Source organism: Stegostoma tigrinum, unplaced genomic scaffold (genome assembly GCF_030684315.1).
Source record: "Stegostoma tigrinum isolate sSteTig4 unplaced genomic scaffold, sSteTig4.hap1 scaffold_64, whole genome shotgun sequence".
NCBI lineage: Eukaryota > Metazoa > Chordata > Chondrichthyes > Orectolobiformes > Stegostomatidae > Stegostoma > Stegostoma tigrinum.
Window position 1 is genome coordinate 1,560,171 of NW_026728579.1, and position 17,598 is coordinate 1,577,768.

General features: G+C 44.5%; 1 pseudogene; it reads right to left on the reverse strand.

The window, feature by feature from the left end:
• The window catches only part of LOC132209067 (utrophin-like), a 90,433-nt pseudogene that overhangs the window by 25,507 nt on the left and 47,328 nt on the right, over positions 1-17,598 (reverse strand).

Genomic DNA, 17,598 nt, shown 5'->3' on the forward strand with positions numbered 1-17,598 from the left:
GCAATTTTCAAACCCTTGCCAATCAGAAATGAAGTGATGAAGGTCTATGAACATTGTTCTACTATTAACAAACAGAGAGAGGAACAGACCAGCAAATTAAAGGCCAGTCAGAATAATCTCAGCACTGGAGAAGCTACAAAGAGGCATTCTTAGGGGTAGAATGTACTTGCATGAATTAATCAGGGATAGTCAGGATGGATTTGTTAAGATGAGGTCATATTTCAGAAATTTGATCCTTTTTTGAGGAGATGTTGGAAAGCTGATGAGCTTATGCATTCGATGTGGACTTAGTAAAGACCCCTTGGCAGACTGATCAAGAAAACAACAGTCAACGAATCAAAGGCAAAGAGGCACACTGGAGCCAAAACTGGCTGAGGCAGAGAGCACAGGGTGATTGATGGTAGAGGGATATCTATGTGACAGGATGTGTGCTTTGATTGGGCTTGTGCAGTGCTTGCCACAAGGACCCTTGAAATTTGTCAACTCGATTCATCGTTTGGGCTTAAACACAGTGTGTATGACCGCGTCGCTAGCGAATGACTAATTTAGTGAGGAGGATATCGATGGAATGGTCATGTAAATAACAGCCATGGGATCAAAGGCAAAGTGGCACACTGGATCCAAAATTGGTTGACAGACAGGAAGGATGAACTTCAGGAGGAGATCAACAGACTGGTCAGCTGGGCACAGCAATTGGAACTCAACCAGGAAAAGTGTGATCTAACCAACTTGGGAGGGCTAACAAGGCAGGGGATCACACTATGAAGGGTGTGATCCTGGAGATTACTGAAAAACCAAGATGCTGCCTGGGCTGGGGGTTCTCATGGAATCATATAGTACAGAAGAGGTCCCACGGCCCACTAAGGATGTACCTCTGAAAATACACTGCGACATATACGAGTCCCATTTTTACACACTGGACCATTCTCTTAAATATTACAACATTTCAAGTGCTCATCCAAGTACTTTTCAAAAGTTGTGAGGTTTCCTGTTTCAACTTCCCTCCCAGGCAATGCATTCCAGACCTTCACCACACTCTGGATGAAAACGATTTTCCTCAAACCTCCTCTAAATTTCCAGTCTTTCTCTTGAAAATTATGCCCTACCGTTATTGATGCTTTAACTAAGGGGAACAATGCTTTCTGCTCAACCTATCTATACCTCTCATATTCTTATATGCCTCTATCAGGACCTCCACTCAACCCGCAAACCTTCTCTGCTTCACAGAAAATAATCTGACTTTTTCCAGCCTTTCTTCACAGCTAAAATGCTCCAACACTAGCAAAATACTTTTCATTCCCTCCAGTGAAATCACATCCTTCCTAATGGGTGGTGACCAAAACGCCACTCACGACTCCAGCTGTGGCCTAACCAAACTTTGAAACAGCTCCAAAGTGGCCTCCCCGTTGTTACAATCAATGCCATGAATGATAAAGGGAGATGTCCCATATGTCTTTGTAACAACCCTTACTAGCCTGACCTGACCTCTTCAGGAATTTATGAACAATCACCCCAGGATCCCTTTTCTCCTCTAAGCTTCCCAGTGTCCTGCTATGCATTAGATTTAGATTTAGGTTTTATTATCACATGTATTCAATACAGCGTACAAGAGTACAATGCCACCTCAGACGGTGCCACCTCAGGGACAAAGTACCGAGGTACGAAATTTTAGTTGCAGAAGTAGAAAATTTATCCATCTTTCTTTAATCAGAGTCTTAGGGGAGTGGAATGCAATGCCGGAGAGGGTCGTGGAGTCAGCCTCATTAGGGGCATTTCATCGGCTATTAGACAAGCACATGGATGACATTATAAGGTAGGGGTGGAGGTTAGATAGACCTTAGGATGAGGGTAAAAGTTCGGTACAACATCGTGGGCTGAAGGGCCTGTACTGTGCTGTGCTCTATGTTCTAAAAATAAATGAATAAGTTTAAAAGTTCAGCACTACAGTCTTCTTAGTATAACAGTAGAAAAATAAAAACAAAAGTTTAAAAAGTCAAACATTACAGTCCTTTCTGAAGCCACGAATGGTGGCTTAAGATTTTGAAGGGCATAGAAAGGATAACTGGAAGCTGCTTTTTCCATTCGTAGACATGTCAATAAACAGGGGACACAGATTGAAGTTCACAGGTAAAAGGCGAGGAGGGGAGTTGAGGAGAACCTATTTTCCGAGTGTGGTGGGAGTCCTGAGCTCACTGACTGAAAAAGTGTGACTGATTCAGAAAGTGTCTGAATATTTAAGCAGTATTTAAATGTTCACTTGTGTTGCCGTAGGCTCCAGGGCTATGGGCCAAACAATCAAAAAGGAAATCAATGTACTGTGAGTTCAATGTACACAGATCTTTGTTGAGCAGTGCACTAACGACAGACCGCATGGCCTCCTCCTTTGCAAAAAATATCCTTGAGTCTATAATTACACAGCTTTTCTTGGAGGCATTTCTCCACTTGACTGATTCTTTGTAAATGCAAGGTTGATAAAATAAATCCTTTTATTAGAAGCTTCCACCTCACTGAGAAAGCTTCAGGCCAATTTGATAATCTGCTCTCAAAAATCTGCTCATATTTTGATAGTTATGACAAATTCTACTATCAGGGCTGACACAATCCACAACATTCTAAATCAATCAACAATATTCTAGAAAGATGATCATTTGCCTATCCGACCAATTTTAACTGATGATTTAAAAAATAGAGAAATAAATCTGGATCTGGCATAAACTAATCAGTTCTTCCTTGGACCATATCTGTATGTACCAGCTTTCAATAAAATATGCCCATTAGTTGTGAGATACATTGTTGACAAACAGCACAACAAATGGGCAAAAACATGACCTCACATTAAGTGTTATCACTGCTGCAAGTGAGCAGTAGAGTCATACAGCACTTCTGAATATTTTTCCCAGTATTCTAATGACGAAAACATTATTGGTAACAAAAACAGCAGCTAAGGTTAGTGCCTTTGAGAAACAATAGCATCATACATATGTAGCGCATCCTTTATCTTGCAGGAATGTACTGTGCACGATCTGCACAGACCAAGTTATGACTTAACATTCATAGTGGCAGTGACTAAATACAGAAATATACTAATCCAGCAAACCTTTTGTTAAACAGCACCTGTGGTACCAAGAATGTGCTGAATAATCAACAATTCCATTTGATCAATCGGTCCACACACACAAAAAACACACACTCAATAATAGGAACATGATGCATGGGATATACGCATCATTGTTATACTTCATCTGCAGCATAAATAACTTGAGTAATGATGCAACTTTGCCTTAACTAAAACTTACTGGCAGAGAGCCTTCTCACTTGCACCCTCACCAGACATCACAGAGATTATGAGAATACAGTAAACATCTGGTATATAATTTTTGTCAGTTTATTGAGTGTGCTAGTTTGTTAAACAAAGTTTACCTCCAGTTAAACCTACAGTTTACATGTGTATCAGCAATGACAGATTTAGAACTGACACTTGTATATTTCCTCCAGATGACCCTTGGATCGACACATCAAGACAAATTTTCAAAGAAAGCACTCTGATTCTTCCACTCATACGCCTGGAAAAGGAAGTTGCAGAATGTCACTGACTGACTTGACTCATTTGAACACAGCATAAGATACATAGAACATCGAACAGTACAGGCCCTTCAGCCCACGATGGTGTGCCGAACCTTTATCCGAAACCTCAGGTCCATCTAACCTCCACCCCTATCTTATATTACCATCCATATGCCTGTCTAATAGTCACTTAAATGCCCCTAATGAGGCCGACTCCACTACCCACTCCAGCTGAAACAAAGATCTCTTTGAATTGTCATTTGTCAGACATGTATTGAATCAAAAAACAAATTTCTCACTTCCATAGATTTCTTTCGCATCTTAATATGATGTGAAGATTATACTTCACCCTATCATTTTATAAATACAACTTTGAACAAAATGCCATGATATAGAACTTGTAAGTTGGTATTTGTGCATATGCCATTTCAGTTTGTGTGATCTGTTTCGATGCAACGAGTAATAAACACTTCGATTGAAATGGTTGAAAGCAGTATATGTGGGATTTAATACCACGTCTAATCTACAGATAGTCCATCTGCAGGTTGTTATTCATGAGGCTCAACTGACATCATGTCTCAGGGGAGCTTGTGGCCTCTGGGTTAGGTACTGTTTGACCATTGCCTACTGGTCAGTGGTTGAGAGGAAAGAGAACTACTAGCTGCTATCCATTTTCAACAAGTGATCACGATAATCTACCTGTGTTTCAACGTCCCATCAACATTCAAGAATTGTTGCTCGAAGAGGCTTCTGTGTAACAAATAGGAGCAGAATCAAGATCAACCATGTTGTTTTCCCTCTCTGAACAAGCTGCCAACACCAGAAATATGGGACTGTCTTAATCATTCTTATACAATTAACTTTTACAATAGACAACAGGTGCAGGATAAGGCCATTCAGCCCTTCGAGCCAGCACCACCATTCATTATAATCATGGCTGATCATCCACAATCAGTATCCTGTCCCTGCCTTATCCCCATAAAGATAGTGGAATCAACGGTTAAGAGCTCTATCCATCTCTTTCTTGAAACTGTCCAGAGACCTGGCCTCCACTGCCTTCTGGGGCAGAGCATTCCACATATCCACCACTCTCTGGGTGAAGAAGATTTCCCTCAACTCTGTTCTAAATGGCCTACCCCTTATTTTTAAACTGTGTCCTCTGGTTCTGGACTCAACCATCAGCAGAAACATGCTTCCTGCCTCCAGAGTGTCCAATCCTTTAATAATCTTATACGTCTCAATCAGACTTCCTCTCATCTTTCTAAGCCATTAGCTTTCTTCACTGCCTGCTGTACCTGCATGCTCGCTTTCATTGACTCATGTACAAGAATACCTAGATTGCGTTTTACTTCCCCTTTACCAACTTGACTCTATTTAGATAGTAATCTGCCTTCCTGTTCTTGCCAGCAAAGTGGATCACCACACATTTGTCCACATGAAACTGCATCTGCCATGCATCCATCCACTCACCGAGCCTGTCCAAGTCACCCTGCATTCACATAACATCCTCCTCACATTTCACACTGCCTCCCAGCTGTGTGTCAGGAGCAAATTTGCGAATATTACTTTTAGTGCCTTCATCTATATCATTAATGTATATTGTAAATAGCTGCGGTCCCAGCTCCGAACCTGGCGGTCCCCCACTGATCACCGCCTGCCATTCCGAAAGGGACCCATTTATCACTACTCTTTGCTTCCTGTCAGCCAGCCAATTTTCAATCCAACTCAGTATTTGGCTCCCAATAACATGTGCCCTAATTTTGCTCAATAATCTCCTGTGTGGGACTTTATCAACGGCTTTCTGAAAGTCCAGGTACACGACATCCATTGGTTCTCCCTTGTCCATCTTCATAGTTATGTCCTCAAAAAATTCCAGAAGATTAGTCAAGCATGATTGCCCCTTTGTAAATCCATGCTGACTCTGACCTATCCGTTACTGCTATCCAAATGGTAGTAATTTCATCTTTTATAATTGACTCCAGCATCTTTCCCACTACTGACGTCCCGCTAACCGGTCTATAATTTCTTGTTTTCGCTCTCCCTCCTTTCTTGAAAAGTGGGACAACATTAGCCACCCTCCAATTCGCAGGAACTGATGCTGAATCTACAGAACATTGGAAAATGATTACCAATGTGTTCACGATTTCTAGAGCCACCTCCTTAAGTACCCTGGATTGCAGACCATCAGGTCCCGGGGACTTATCAGCCTTCAGACCCAACCGTCTATCCAACACCATTTCCTGCCTCATGTAAATACCCTTCAGTTCATCCATTACCCTACGTCCTTCAGCCACTATTACATCTGGGAGATTGCTTCTGTCTTCTCGAGTGAAGACAGATCCAAGGTACCTATTCGACTCTTCTGCCATTTCCTTGTTCCCATTAAATAAATTCACTCGTTTCTGTCTTCAAGGGCCAATTCTCGTCTTAACCATTTTTTTTCCACATACCTAAAAAAAGCTTTTACTATCCTCCTTTATATTTTTCGCCAGTTTTCCTTGGTACCTCATTTTATTCTCTGCGTATTGCCTTTTTAGTTATCTTCTGTGGCTCTTTAAAAGCTTCCCAGTCCTCCGGCTTCCCCACTCATCTTTGCTCTGTTATACTTCTTCTCTTTTATCTTTATAGAGTCCTTAACTTCCCTCGTCAACCACAGCCACCCCTGCCTCCCCTTCGGTTCTTTTTTCTTCTTTGGAATGAACTGATCCTGCACCTTTTGCATTATATCCAGAAATACCTGCCATTGTTGTTCCACTGCCATCCCTGCTACGGTATTGAACCATTGAACTTTGGCCAGCTCCTCCCTCATTGCTCCATAGTTCCTACAATACTGACACTTCCGATTCTCCCTTCTCCCTCTCAAATTGCTGATTAAAAATGATCATATTACGGTCACTACCTTTACTAATGGCTCCTTTACTTTGAGGTCCCTGATCAAATCCGGTTTATTGCACAACACCAGATCCAGAATTGCCTCCTCCCTGATAGGCTCCATACTGACTCTACATCTCCTGATTCTATGTCTCCACTCGCAAGGGACTGAAGATTTTATATTTCTTCATATTCATAATTTCATTTTTTTAACTATTTATGATTTCTTCATTTCATATTTCTTTACTTCTGACTATTTTAAACACTACACATTTTCTTATGCTGCATCAATGACGGCATTTCAAAAGTAGTTTAGCTGCCTATAGAGTACTTTTTATGCCTTAGACCATAAAATGTGCTACATAAATGCAGTTCTTTCTTTTATTAACTGCGGTAGTTGTGTGTTTACGCAGAGTAGCATAAGTGAAATACATTTCCATGACAAAATTCCAAACCTAAGTTACTAAATTAGAATAATAAAATATTGGCTGTTTGCAACCGAACACTGTAGATGAGCGAAGGTCACTTAGTCAGTAAAGTACCAATTAAGTATGTTCCCGAAATGGAGAATACAAATGAAAACTGCAGTAATGCTCTTAGGAAATTGGACAATGTTCTATTTTATGATCACAGAAATGCCATATCATCAACACTTGTTGCAAAAGATAATAAGTCACTGTGCGATATTTATTCATTTGTTTTATATCCTCAAGATCATCTTCGCAAATCCTGTGAACAGGGACCAGTGAACAGCCTACTTTGCCTTTTTTTTACACCTATAATATCCATGTTTTATCCCTCTCCCCTCGATGTTTGTCTGCAGCAAGATGAGTTTACAGGGGGTTTGACAGCTTTAATTCGTACAGATATGTGTCCAATCTTTGTAAATATCTGTCTGATGCTAGAATCTACGCAGTTGTCATAAACAGGCATTCTTGTGAACAACAGAAATCTGGACCGTGGTGTCTATCAGTTTGGATTGCAAAGACAGGTAAATTAGGGAAATTTACATACTTTTCAAAATCTTCCACATTGGGATTACTCTGCAAACAGCAGGCTAGAATTGCAGCATGGTACCCTTCTGAATGTAACACCTGAAATCACTAAAGTAATAACTTCCTTGAAAATGAACATGGACTCTATACGTTAAGGTTACACAAGTCCACGAGCTACAACATGGGGAAAAATACAGTGGATGTTATTTTTAATGAACAGTGTGTCAACATCAACTGTTCTGTCTGAGAGTGAAATCTGAGAAATGAAAAATGAAAACGCCAGGTTAGAAAGTTCCAGCTATGTACTTACCTGATGGAAATGCATTGATTGTGATATTAATATATATATATAATTGTTAAATGAGAGGACTGATGAATTTTTCTTATTGTTTCTGTGATGATCTAAACAATCCATTTGTCAACACAATAAAGTAGATATTGTTATTGTAAAACACCCCTGAAAATCCAAAGGAAATTTCAAGAGGGGCCAAATAAGTAGTGTTGGGAAACAAAGAAATGGCAGAGGAACTGAACAAATATTTTGCATCAGTCTTCAGGTTGGAAGGCACCAGTATTAGACCTTTAAGGGAGTCTGAAGCAGAAGTGAGTGTGGTGGCCATCACTAAGGAGAAGGTACAGGGGAAGCTGAAGGGTCTGTGTGGAATTTGTACATTCTCTCCATGTCTGCACACGTCTCGGACAGGTGCTCTGATTTCCATCCACAGTCCAAAGATGTGCAGGCAAGATGGATCAGCCATGGCAAATGTGAGCTTGCGGGGAAACAGTACAGGGCTGGGTCTTGGTGGGATGTTCTTTGCGGAGGTGGTGCAGACCCAATGGTTTCTTTCCGCACTGTAGGAATTGTATAATTCCGAGAAGATGGTAAATTACATGGACCGGATGGACTGCCTCCAAGAGTTCTGAAGGAGATAAGTGAGAAGACCATGCAGGCATTGGTGATCTTTCAGGAATTACTGGAGTCAGGGTGGGTCCCAAGGAGTGCAAAATGGCAAACATAACACCCCTGTTTAAAATGGAGGGTGGCAAAAGACGAGAAATTATAGACCTGTTAGCCTGGCACTGGTCAGTGGGTCAGATTTTAGAGTCTATTATGAAGGATGAGACCGGAGAATACGTGGAAGTACATGGTAAACTGGGCTGAGAAAACACTACTTTGTCAAGGGAAGGTCTCTGTTAGATCCTTTGGGAATGTAACCAGTGAGTTAAAACCAAAGAGAGCCATTGAACTTTACCTATTTGGAATTCCAGAAAGCCTTTGGCAAGGTGACACACAGGAGGCTTCAAAATAAAAAATGAGCTTATGGTGTTCGAGAATAAGTACTGGCATGGATAGCGGATTGGCTAACTGGCAGAATGCAGAAAGTGGGAATAAAAGGGTCTTTTTCAGGATGGCAGCCAGCAACTACAGGAGTTCCGCAGTCATCAGAGTTCAGACGACAGCCATTCACGTTATACATTAGCAATCCGGACAAAGAAACTAATGGTATTGTCGTCCAAAGGGGGTTGCTGCTAAGTTTGCAGATGACATTTCAATAGAACAAGTCTCACATCTGTCGTGTGCAAGGTGTTAGAAAGGATTCTGAGGGATAGGATTTAAGACCATCTGGAAGAGCATGGCTTGATTAAATGCAGTCAACACAGCTTTGTGAGGGGCAGGTCATGCCTCACAAACCTTATCAAGTTCTTTGAGGATGTGACTAGAAAAGTTGATGAGGGTTGAGCTGTGGATGTGGTGTATATGGACTTCAGCAAGGCATTTGAGAATGTTCCCCATGGTAGGCTCATTCAGAAGGTCAGGAGGAATGGGATACAGGGGAACTTAGCTGTCTGGATACAGAATTGGCTGGCCAACAGAAGACAGCGAGTGGTAGTAGAAGGAAAATATTCTGCCTGGAAGTCAGCGGTGAGTGGTGTTCCACAGGGCTCTGTCCTTGGGCCTCTACTGTTGGTAATTTTTATTAATGACTTGGATGAGGGGATTGAAGGATGGGTCAGCAAGTTTGCAGACGACACAAAGGTTGGAGGTGTCGTTGACAGTATAGAGGGCTGTTGTAGGCTGCAGCGGGACATTGACAGGATGTAGAGATGGGCTGAGAGGTGGCAGATGGAGTTCAACCTGGATAAATGTGAGGTGATGCATTTTGGAAGGTCGAACTTGAAAGCTGAGTACAGGATTAAGGATAGGATTCTTGGCAGTGTGGAGGAACAGAGGGATCTTGGTGTGCAGATACATAGATCCCTTAAACTGGCCACCCATGTGGACAGGGTTGTTAAGAAAGCACATGGTGTTTTGGCTTTCATTAACAGGGGGATTGAGTTTAAGCGTCGTGAGATCTTGTTGCAGCTCTATAAAACTTTGGTTAGACCGCACTTGGAATACTGCGTCCAGTTATGGTCGCCCTATTATAGGAAAGATATGGATGCTTTGGAGAGGGTTCAGGAGGAGGTTTACCAGGATGCTGCCTGGACTGGAGGGCTTTTATGAAGAGAGGTTGACTGAGCTCGGACTCTTCTCATTGGAGAAAAGGAGGAGGAGAGGGGACCTAATTGAGGTATACAAGATAATGAGAGGCATAGATAGCGTTGATAGCCAGAGACTATTTTCCAGGGCAGAAAAAGTTAACACGAGGGGTCATAGTTTTAAGCTGGTTGGAGGAAAGTAGAGAGGGGATGTCAGAGGCGGGTTCTTTACACAGAGTTGTGAGGACATGGAATGCGTTGCCAGCAGCAGTTGTGGAAGCAAGGTCATTGGGGTCATTTAAGAGACTGCTGGACATGCATATGGTCACAGAAATTTGCGGGTGCATACATGAGGATCAATGGTCGGCACAACATCGTGGGCTGAAGGGCCTGTTCTGTGCTGTACTGTTCTATTTTCTGTGTTCTATGTTCTATGATAGGTGGAGAGGCAAGTAGTGTTGAGGAAGTGGGGAGGTCACAGAGAGTCTGTGGAGAAGTGGAAGTACAGGCATAGACTATTTTCTAAATTGGGAAAGGCTTCAGAAATCTGAAGCACAAAGATGACCCAATTCAGGATTCTTTTAACATGCAGTTTCAGTTGGCAGTTGGGAAGGCAAATGCAATGTCAGCATTCATTTCAAGGCGGCAAAAATACAAGAGCAGAGATGTATTGCTGAGGCTGTGTAAGGCTCTGGTCATATTGCATTTGGAATATTAAGAGCAGTTTTTGGCCATCTATCTAAGGAAGGATGTGCTGGCCTTTGTCAGGGTCTAGATGAGGTTCTCAAACATAATCCTGGGGATGAAGTGAGGAGTGGCTGAGAACTCTGGGCCTGTACTTGAAGGAGTTTAGAAGGATGAAGGGGGTCACACTGAAGGTAATTCAGGCCTGGATAGAGTGGACATGGAGATGATGTTTCCACAAGTAGGAGAGACCAGGACCTGAGGGCACAGCCTCAGAGTCAAAGGGACCACCCTTCAGGATGGAGTTGAGGAAGAATTTCTTCAGTCAGAAAGTTGTGAATCTGTGGAACTCATTGATGCAGAAAGCTGTGGAAGCCAAGTCAGAGTTGATTTCAGGCATAGATAGACATGTTCTTGCTTAGTAAGGACACAGGAGGTTGAGAATGATAGATCCCACTCAATGGGCTGAATGGTCTAATTCTGTTCTGAAATCTGAAGGTCCAAAACACTGGAGTGAATCAGTTCAGTGTTATTTTTATTGCACTGCAAGGACAGTATCTCTCCAAAACACCTAACAAATTTTCTCACTCTGTTGTTGCAAACCTTTTCAATAACTAGCAACAATGCTCCTGTTGTGCCTCTCTCAGCCGACGCTCGTTAGTTTTCCACTCATCGTAACTGCAAGTGTTTGCCACCACTGAAACATCCCGGTATTACTGGCACTAGTGCCATGTTTAAAGGCTATTGTGAACCAGTAAAATGCCCAGAATCCAGAACTGCCTTATACAGTTCATAGCATTTGTCCCAGACAGGGCAGGAAAGGGGAAATTAGCACCTTACTTTACAGTTGGAGACCTGGAAATCCTGGTGGATGGATTGGTGCAGTGGAGGACTGTCCTCTTTCCCAAAGACAAGCACAGGAGGCCACGACACAAGACTCGGCCAGACTCATCTGAGTCTGTCCAGTGTCAATGCAGTCTCAACCACCAAAAGAGCCATACAGCAGTGCTGCAAGATCAGTGACTTCTGCTCCAACAGAAGAGGAGCCTCATTGGAGATAATGGGAACTGCAGATGCTGGAGAATTCCAAGATAATAAAATGTGAGGCTGGATGAACACAGCAGACCAAGCAGCATCTCAGGAGCACAAAAGCTGACGTTTTGGGCCTAGACCCTTCATCGGAGAGGGGGATGGGGAGAGGGAACTGGAATAAATAGGGAGAGAGGGGGAGGCGGACCGAAGATGGAGGGTAAAGAAGATAGGTGGAGAGAGTATAGGTGGGGAGGTAGGGAGGGGATAGGTCAGTCCAGGGAAGACAGACAGGTCAAGGAGGTGGGATGAGGTTAGTAGGTAGATGGGGGTGCGGCTTGGGGTGGGAGGAAGGGACGGGTGAGAGGAAGAACTGGTTAGGGAGGCAGAGACAGGTTGGACTGGTTTTGGGATGCAGTGGGTGGGGGGGGGGGCAAGAGCTGGGCTGGTTGTGTGGTGCAGTGGGGGGAGGGGAGATTTTGAAACTGGTGAAGTCCACATTGATACCATATGGCTGCAGGGTTCCCAGGCGGAATATGAGTTGCTGTTCCTGCAACCTTCGGGTGGCATCATTGTGGCAGTGCAGGAGGCCCATGATGGACATGTCATCTAGAGAATGGGAGGGGGAGTGGAAATGGTTTGCGACCGGGAGGTGCAGTTGTTTGTTCGGAACTGAGCGGAGGTGTTCTGCAAAGCGGTCTCCAAGCCTCCGCTTGGTTTCCCCAATGTAGAGGTAGCCACACCGGGTACAGTGGATGCAGTATACCACATTGGCAGATGTGCAGGTGAATCTCTGCTTGATGTGGAATGTCATCTTGGGGCCTGGGATAGGGGTGAGGGAGGAGGTGTGGGGGCAAGTGTAGCATTTCCTGCGGTTGCAGGGGAAGGTGCCGGGTGTGGTGGGGTTGCAGGGCAGTGTGGAGCGAAAAAGGGAGTCACGGAGAGATTGGTCTCTCCGGAAAGCAGACAGGGGTGGGGATGGAAAAATGTCTTGGGTGGTGGGGTCGGATTGTAAATGGCGAAAGTGTCGAAGGATGATGCGTTGTATCTGGAGGTTGGTAGGGTGGAGTGTGAGAACGAGGGGGATCCTCTTAGGGCGGTTGTGGCGGGGGCGGGGTGTGAGGGATGTGTTGCGGGAAATACGGGAGACGCGGTCAAGGGCGTTCTCGATCACTGTGGGGGGAAAGTTGCTGTCCTAGAAGAACTTGGACATCTGGGATGTGCGGGAGTGCCATGTCTTATTGTGGGAGCAGATGCGGCGGAGGCGGAGGAATTGAGAATAGGGAATGGAATTTTTGCAGGAGGGTGGGTGGGAGGAGGTGTATTCTAGGTAGCTGTGGGAGTCGGTGGGCTTGAAATGGACATCAGTTACAAGCTGGTTGCCTGAGATGGAGACTGAGAGGTCCAGGAAGGTGAGGGATGTGCTGGAGATGGCCCAGGTGAACTGAAGGTTGCGGTGGAAGGTGTTGGTGAAGTGAATGAACTGTTCGAGCTCCTCTGGGGAGCAAGAGGCGGCGCCGATACAGTCATCAATGTACCGGAGGAAGAGGTGCGGTTTGGGGCCTGTGTAGGTACGGAAGAGGGACTGTTCCATGTAACCTACAAAGAGGCAGGCATAGCTGGGGCCCATGCGGGTGCCCATGGCCACCCCCTTAGTCTGTAGGAAGTGGGAGGAGTCAAAAGAGAAGTTGTTGAGGGTGAGGACGAGTTCAGCTAGGCGGATGAGAGCGTCGGTGGAGGGGGACTGGTCGGGCCTGCGGGACAGGAAGAAGCAGAGGGCTTTGAGGCCATCTGCATGCGGAATGCAGGTGTTTCGGGACTGGATGTCCATGGTGAATATGAGGTGTTGTGGGCCAGGGAATTGGAAGTCCTGGAGGAGGTGGAGGGCATGGGTGGTGTCACGGACGTAGGTGGGGAGTTCCTGGACTAAAGGGGAGAAAATGGAGTCCAGATAGGTGGAGATGAGTTCGGTGGGGCAGGAGCAGGCTGAGACGATGGGTCGACCAGGGCAGGCAGGTTTGTGGATTTTGGGAAGGAGATAGAAACGGCCGTGCGGGTTTGGGGAACAATGAGGTTGGAGGATGTGGGTGGGAGGTCCCCTGAGGTGATGAGGTCGTGAATGGTGTTGGAGATGATGGTTTGGTCATGTGGGTGTGGGGTCATGATCGAGGGGGCAGTAGGAGGTGGTGTCGGAGAGTTGGCGTCTGGCCTCAGCGATGTAGAGGTCAGTGCGCCATACTACCACTGCGCCACCCTTGTCTGCGGGTTTGATGGTGAGGTTGGTTTTGGAGCGGAGGGAGCGGAGGGCTGCCCGTTCTGCGGGGGAGAGGTTGGAGTGGGCGAGAGGGGTGGAGAGGTTGAGGTGGTTAACGTCTCGACGGCAGTTGGAGATGAAGAGGTCGAGGGAGGGTAGGAGGCCTAGGGGTGGTGTCCAGGAGGAGGACTTGTGTTCGAAGCGGGTGAAGGGGTCAGTGGAAGGAGGGTTAGGTTCCCGGTTGAAGAAGTAGGCATGGAGGCGAAGACGGCGGAAAAACTGCTCTATGTCCAACCGTGACTGGTATCATTGGTCTGTGCTACCTCACATTCACACTCTCTCTAATTCTGCACCACCCTTCAGCACAGCTCATGTAATACCATTCTCACCAAAGCATTCAATGTCTGTCTTCACTTGCTCTCGCCTACTTGAGGGCCCAAGGCGATTAATCCTCTATGTTCTCTGTGCCTCTTGCTCTCACCCAGGAGACCTCACCTCCCTTCCCAAACATACATGAGCACTAACAAATGCACCAGCTCATTTCATCTCACTCAATCACTCCCTTTGTTTCATTCCAGGAAAAACAGCCCACCGTAGGGCAGAAAGAGCCAACACAGGTAGTGAGGTGTCTAACGTTTGACTTCTCACAACCTATGAGGACAGTGTCCTGACCATGATCATCCTGAGCAGCCAACTGATTGCATCCAAGCCCCTCGAGTGATATCAGACAATGCCCTGGAGTTACCTCGATCTGCTGCCTGGAACTGCCTCCCTTGACTACAGACCATTCCCCTCAGAACCTGAAGAACGACCATGTGGTTGGAGACAATGCAACGCGTTCTGTGCTTCTGCAGCTGGCACATGCTGCAGGTGTGAGATCAACATATCACGGTGCTGAACGGCAACACACCCACTCCTTTGATTGATGACTGCTGACAAACATGACAAGCTGTCTGGCTTTGTCTCGATGCCAAAAGGTTAATCAACATACTAGTGTTATGAGTCTGAGAGATGTGGCGGAGGGGGCAACCCATAAAAAGACAAAGCAAATGAAGACAAGGCAGAGGAGCTGTTAGCATTCATGCAGGGACAAAATGAGAGTGGAGAGCTCAAGCAAGGTGTCCTGATGTGTAACGTGGCCCAATACACGAATGGGTGCCTGTCCCTGCATATAAAAGTGCCCTGGCAGTATCACTGCAATGAGGGGGGGCTGCTGCAATCCAAAATGCAGCAATGAAGTACAGAAGAGTACTGAAAGCAGATCTGAGATGTGCCATGATGTGCTGAGGCTGGAACATGCCACATGTCAAAACTGTGGACATGGGGTGCTACTGATGGGTGTGGCTGCAGATGCTGGTGACTACTGCCCAAGTTGGAGGTCCAGAGGAGCATTGAGCAATGTGCAAGCATCACACACCCACTCAGAATTTCATTTCGCTAATTCTGAGCGCCTAGTTTCTGTCTGGCAGGTACAAAAATGGAATAAGTATTAATGAGGGCGGTACTCAGAAATAATGCATGCCGTTCAGTGCTCCCTCGTGAGAATTTCAGCTCAATGTCTACAATTTCACTGGAAAATGCAACATTTTGGTTTTGACACCCTGAAGCACCTTGAGCCGCTATCAATATGAAGGGTACGTACCTAATGAAGAATGTCAAAATTTACAGTCGCAATAACGATTTAATATTGGAACACACCTCATGCAAACAAAGCTCAATTTTATATAAATGGAAAATTGGAGGTGATTTGGGGTTGATAGAAGGACACCGGAGGTTTAACCCTGGACGTTCATCTCCAAATCCTAGAATTATATCCAGCTTGGACTGAAAGAAAATAAAAATCTCTCCACTTGCAAGGATTCCCCAATATACTGTCACAGTCTTAATACATTTCCAAGTGAAGTGCATAACATTATTCCTAAATGGAGCTTACTAAACAATCTGACTGAGATAAGCTGAACGACAATTAGTCTGGAAAATACCACAATGGCACAGTTAATGCTCTTCAAGATACTGGCTAGATTAAAAAGTCTCAGTTACGAGATAGACTGGTATGCTGGATTTGTGTTTCTTATAGCAGAGGAAGCTGAGGTGGGGGTTGGGATATGATTGAGGCAGAAAAAATTATGACAGGCCCTGGCAGAATACATTGTGAGAATCCTTTCCCCATGGCACATGTGTCTAAGACCAGATGGCACAAGTTTAAGGTGAGGATTAAATGCTTTGGAGGAAGTCTGAGGAAAAGCTTTTTCATCAACAAAGTGGACATATGGAGCACACTGCCTGAGAGGGTAGTTGAGGCAGGTATTCTCAACATTTAAAAAGCATCTGGGATGAGCATTTAAAATGCTAGGTCAAAGTAGGCTAGGGACCAAGTGTAGATAAATGAGATTAGTGTAGTTTGGTGTTTGTTGGGAGGCATAGACATGGTGTTTCTATGCTGTATGACTCTACGAGATTGAGGGTCACATAAAAACTTATTCTGCATCTGGCTGTTTATTCCTTGACATTAACTGGATGATGTTCATATTGTGTACTTTATACACGTCTTTCTCCAGCACTCACATTTGTCACCGTGAAGAGCATTACAATCAGAGTGTCAAGATGTCTCCATGATCCTGTACAGATTTGACCAAATGGAATCAAAAGTATATGGTCGGCACAACATCGTGGGCTGAAGGGCCTGTTCTGTGCTGTACTGTTCTACGTTCTACGTTCTATATCAGTTTCAATTTTGTGATTTAAAACAAAAGTCGCTAAAACTTTCAACTACTTTATCACTTGCACTGAAATGAAATTAGAACATACTGAAACCTTATGTCAACAATACTAGGATTGATTTTAATCAGTTGACAATCTTCACATTTACTTAACTGATCAAAATCCAAAATGTAGGATGCAGTTTAATGCACCTTAGGACAATCTAAACATACTACATTCAAGTGTAAATCATACATACGTATCAAAGACGTTCAGCAGCCAGTTCAGACACATGTTGACACAGAGTGACACATTGACCTAGTCTTTGTGATTTTGTTCCAAACCATCATAAATGGACGTTAAACAGTTGATTACTTCAGTTACATTTAGAAGTTGCTCGTTTTGTGTCAATTTGTGTCGATCAAAGACGTGTTGTGCTGTGTGCAACTCCAACAGATCCACTACAAAGGAGGAAGAAAACTAACTTCAATTACAGTTTTAACTTATTGAGCTATCAAATAAAATTAATTCCTTTATTGGGCCGACAAATAAATACAATGATTAAGAAAAGTACTCTGGAATGATGGAAACAGGCCATTTCCTTCTCAAATGCAATATGTCAAATCTAACTAGGGAACCATCAGTGATAATGTATGGTTTAGAAGGGGTGGACGCTAGGAAGTTGTTTCCGTTAGGCGGGGAGAGTAGGACCCGTGGGCACAGCCTTAAAATTAGAGGGGGGAAATTTAAAACTGAAACGAGACGATACGTCTTCAGCCAGAGAGTGGTGGGCTTGTGAATTCATTGCCGCAGAGTGCAGTGGAGGCCGGGACGTTGGATGCCTTCCAGGCAGAGATCAACAAATTCTTGATCTCAAAAGGAGTCAAGGGCTACAGGGAGAGTTGAGGGAAGTGTCGTTGAAATGCCCATCAGCCATGATTTAAATGGCGGAGTGGACTTGATTGGCCGAATGGCCTTACTTCTACTCCTATCTTATGATGCTGGTCATATTCTGTCGTT